The 5,089-nt window shown below is 52.3% G+C and overlaps 1 long non-coding RNA gene across 1 annotated transcript; it reads right to left on the bottom strand.

Moving 5' to 3' along the window:
• LOC139830847 (uncharacterized) lies at positions 1–749 on the bottom strand. The gene is made up of 4 exons (XR_011744338.1): positions 606–749; positions 429–515; positions 285–350; positions 1–206 (listed from the first exon to the last, which is right to left on the bottom strand). It is a non-coding gene; the product is annotated as an uncharacterized lncRNA (long non-coding RNA).
• Positions 750–5,089: the final 4,340 nt, after the last annotated feature.

Raw genomic sequence — 5,089 nt, 5'->3', positions numbered from 1 at the left:
TGTTGAGATTGTGTCGCCGGAGGAATTAAACTGCCTTGTGTGCTTATAATGTCAGCTCCAAAGAATTCATTAAATATCCCTTGATTCTCAGGTTGACTAGAAGTTCCGGGATAGTATTCTTCCTGCATATGCTCAGTACCCTGTGGCGGGGCCATATTGTGGCCGAAACCAGCTATCATGTTGGGCCAAGCAGGATCAAAAGATTGCTGCGTAAAAAAAATTAGTTGTAAGTAATAGACATGAATATTTTTATGGGAGAAATTATATATTAAAATTGAAGGAACCTGTGGAGGAGGCATATTGTAGCCGAGTCCAGCTTCCGTCTCTGACCAGTTAGGTTCAAAAGATTGCTGCGGATGGAAAATATTCGTAAATAATAGGCGTAATTTTATGTTGTATGAGTGATTATTTATAAAATATGAACATACGCGAGTGGTGTTGTCGACGTTTGAAGTCTCCCCTTGGGTGTATGAAAATCGTTCCCCGAACGGATTAGTAGAGAAAATATTCTCCTCCTATTTTTAATGCGCAGAAGATAATATTTATTGTAAAATCTTGTAGAAGAACGTACGCGCATTTATAATTTTAAATGTATCTGATAATACCTGTGTGGCGCCATGGGGCGGAGACATGCGAGCTGATTGTGAGCGGTCAAGTAGAGATGAGTCGACGCGTGCATATGATGGATTCCGCGTAGGAGGTTGGCTCGTACGCGCCATACTGCTCGTACGTGCCATACTGCTCGTACGCGCCATACTGCTCGTACGTGCCATACTGCTCGTACTGCTTCACTCTGTGCTCCCGAGATATGCTCAATGCATACCTCTTTATTGCCTGGTCAGCGGAGTCCTTGTCAGGGAAACTTTGCCCAACTAGCAGACTATCCTCTCCTAGGCCTGGAACAGACCGAAATTCATTGCTTATGGTCATGGTCTGCAGGAAGTCAGCGTCCATTGGACCTGGGACCGCCCTGCAGGAGGACCTACTCCTTCTTCATCCGACGAGGATTCGGACGAAGATGAACGAGCATCATCATCCAACGCCTCAGGCAATCCCTCCACATGTTCGCTGATGTCGACGACCGCGGACCAATATCCTGGGTCAACATTATGGTGGCTAGGCATCTGCTCCGATGGGTCGATGCTACGAGCAGCGGTCATGGCAAGCTGATCCGACAGGCCGGTGCTAGGACCTGCGGTGATGGACAGCTGCTCTTCTGCAGCGCTCCTACTGCTTCCAGCATCATCAGTAGCTGAAATAAACTTCACATACACCATCGGCCGTCCGTACATAGCAGCACCAGGTGTGCTTGCAAACCTCATGTACGTACGCCAATTTGTATCATTTTTTACCTCCCGCAAACCCCAACGGGGAGGTCCATTCCCTTCTACGACGATAAGAGCCTCAACCGTCATCCTCTGTCCACGCATCCCCTGACCAAATGGGGCTCGGATGATTTTTCTTACATCCGCAAATGCTCTATTGACCATATCTATCACTGCAACTTCCATCGAGTCGCAGTTCGAGAAATCCACCCCACCGAATTCATCACGTACAACGTCCCCATAGTACACTACCAAATTTTCCATCGTACCTACCGCACAACCAGATTTTAAAAAATAATATTAGTAACATCCTACCTTAAATCATATTACTGTTTTAATAATTTCATTAATACACTTATTCTAACATGGCGGTAAGACTTTACGGAAATAATTAATCCTTCCTTTTCTAAATAATTTACGCGCCACAATAATCCAAGTAATAACTGTGAGAGAGCATGTGCATACTTCAATCCACCTAAAATACACATTAAAATTTGCGAGTTAAAGCATGTTCCTAACATACGGTTATTAGTTCAACAAATTATCCATCTCTTTAATTTTCAGTCATACATGCAATAATAGTACGCTGCACTACGTGTTGTTCTATTTCAAATTAAATTACATCCTTCATAAAATCTCACTCTCTGTACATAATATGCTAATACAATGTTGCTTGCCTAATTAGTAGAGTAAAATATACTACACTACACCACAAATAGCAACAGCTAACATATGCATGTACGAATAAAATTGGCGATCTACAAGAACTCACCTTAATTTTCTTCTTTCGCTGCTTCGTGCACCCAATTAGCGGCTCAATCAGTGACTCAGTTAGCTAATCAATCACTAAAGAACAATGGCATGGGAGGGCTGCTTCGAGCTGTTCTTCTGTGAGCTCTCGTACGCGAAGAAAGATGAAAACGTATGAGACGAATAGCTGGCCAGCTGCTACTTATAAAGGACGTGAAACAACCACTTTCGGTGGTCACGGTCCTGTACCAGCGGCGGACGTCAACTCATGTCGGAGAATCATACAATCAATTTTCTGTACAACTACAGTCTCTAATATAGCTGAAAGTGCAAAAACTAGTGCTAAATAGACTCAAACCGGAGCAAACAGCCTCGTAATCGAGACAGCCCGAATCGACACGGTTTGCGTGGAAATCAGCGCCGTCAGCGTGGGAATCAGCGCCGTTAGCGCACTGTGGAGGGCTGTCGGGGCAGCAGGACGTGCCACCACCGGTGGTGGCGGCAGGCCTGCCAGCTCAGCGTGCCGCCACCGGCACGGGCGGCATGGAGACGTCGGCGTCGCTCCGTTGTCGGTCGGCTGACGGTGCCGGACGTGCCGCCACTGCTGACGGCGGCAGGCCCTGCCGCCACCGGCTACGGCGGCAGGCGCCACGCGTCGGCTGGCCGTCGTGCCGCCACGGCAGTTTTGCCATTTCCGTTCACAGGTGGTCCTTTTTGACATTTCAGTCGGGCAGGTGGTCCTTTTTGACAAAATTTCGTTTAGAAACGGCGAGTTTTTACCATCGATGCCTTTTTAAGGAGTCACGAAGAGCAGAAAAATCACTCAACAAGCCCATAATTTGATTCGTTTCCCCTTCTCCTCAGTTCCACACTGTAAGCAGCCAAAGTCACCATGAGTTGGCAGGAAATCATAGCACAGCAGCTTCTGGTGTACGCATATGTGCCAAAGCCCCATAAGCATGTCGTAGTCATCGTCTACCTCTCGCCGCGAACGGGTGCCTCCCGGGCAGACATGGCCATGGGCAGCCTGGCCCGATCGGCCCGACCCGGCCCGGCCTGAAATTTCTGGGCCAAGCCCGACCTGAGCATGCCTGTGGGCCGGGCCTGGGCCTGATTTTTTGGCCCGATGGCTGGGCCTGGGCCATGATTTTACGCGATTTAAGGAAGCGGCCAGGTCCGAGGCCTAACGGGCTTGCCTTATGATGGGCCGGGCTTGGGCCAAGATTTCCGGTCCGATTGTTGGGCTGGGCCGGGCCAAGGCCAAGATTTATCCCGTCGGGCTTTGGTCGGCCCGGCCCGGCCCGAGGCCCGACCCGGCCCGAGGCCCGGCCTGGCCCGAGAAATGTTCAGGTATACTTCCGGGCTGCTCTCATTGATCATGTGCCAAAACATGTGCCAACGTCAGGGGTGCAGTGCTGGGTCTCCAACACCGAAATCCTTGGCTTCGATTCTACAAGTGTCCCAATCAGTGTGTAAGGGCATCTTCAGCTGGCTGATCCAAATAGGCGACCTAAACGGTCCATTTTTATCTGTTTGGATTGGCCCATGGACAGGTTGCGTCGCGCTGTTTGGCCTGTCCGGACAAAGCACCCAGCGGCGCGACCCATTTGGTCCACGCACGCACAGTAGAGAAAAAAATGACGTGAAGTTTAAAAAAACGCGCGAAAATTTGATAGAAATTTCATTCGTTCAACATGATAGATTATAAATAAAATCTAAACTACTTCATGCGCCGCTGTCTTTTTCATCGTCGAAGGCGAGGTTGATGAAGGGCGGGGGCGCCCACACTTGCTGCGCCCAAGCAGTCACCTCCACCGGCTGCGCGTACTGCGGAGGTGGTGGCGCGTGCTGCAGAGGAGGCACGAAGTGCGGTGGCGTCGGTGGCGGAGGCGGTGGAACCTCCTAGCCGTCCAATGGTGCCTGTGGTGGCACGTGCGGCGGCAGCGCTGGTGGCGGTGGCAACGATGCTACGTGTGCCGCCACCATGGCCGAGAGCTGGACGATGTCATCTAGCCCTGACCAGGACCACTTGGCCTTCTCGTCGGCCAATGAAGCGGCAAGGGGTCGTGGCCGCGTCCTCGTCGTGGTTATCGGGGACGACGGCCTCCAACTTCACAGTAGCGGGAGGCACGTCGTCCATCTTCTCGTGGTCGTCGTTGTCCTCATTGTCCTCATGGTCATCGTCATCTTCATCGTAGAAGAAGACCTCGTCCACGCTGTCCGGCGCGTCGTTGGGGCCTCGTTAATGGTGCGCCTCGGCTTCCGCGAGTGTGCGTTGGTGGGCGGCATCACAGTGGCAGGACATTGAAGGCGAGATGGCATCCGAACCTCTTAATGGTTCACTGTCGGCGCCCATTTTCCCGACCACACCATTGCCATATTCCAGCCTATCCACCCGACCGGCGCCATGGGGAAGAAATGTTGGCCGTTCCGCAAGACCAAGAACGACCACGAGGCTAGCAGCTCACGGTCCGGCAAGAAGCCGCGGGTCGGGCGGTACGTCCGCATCGAGTTCGCGCGCCGCCTCTCGGAGGAAAACCGGCCGGTGGCATGCCCGGATGCAAACCTGCTTGGAGGATGCTGGTACCTAAACTCCTGACGGCCATGCAAGGGCCTAGAGCGCCATGACGAGGTGCGCCGCCGCCGAGTGATCTTGCCGGCTGATCTCCGAGAAGATACGACATACGTGCTGAACTCCTACAACTGGATCTCGTTCGGGACGTGGGAGTTCGACGCGTGCCGCCAAGCTGGATACCTCGGAGATCTCGACTACTTCGACCGCGAGATCGCCGTGGAAGAAGACGAGAACGACGACGAGGATGCAGACGAGGACGAGGACAAGGATGAGGAGGATGACTACACCGTCGAGGCCGAGCGCGCAGACAACTACCACGACGACGGCGGGCCAGCGTGGGATCCGGAGACCCAGCCGCCGGACATTAGCAAGGAGGAGGCCATTGCCATGGCACTGGCCAATAACGAGCTCGACGAGCTCGCTATGTGGGACGGGCTCG

This window comes from Lolium perenne, chromosome 4 (assembly GCF_019359855.2).
Source record: "Lolium perenne isolate Kyuss_39 chromosome 4, Kyuss_2.0, whole genome shotgun sequence".
NCBI lineage: Eukaryota > Viridiplantae > Streptophyta > Magnoliopsida > Poales > Poaceae > Lolium > Lolium perenne.
The sequence above is the reverse complement of the archived record's forward strand: the minus strand, read 5'-3'. Positions and strand labels throughout refer to the sequence as shown.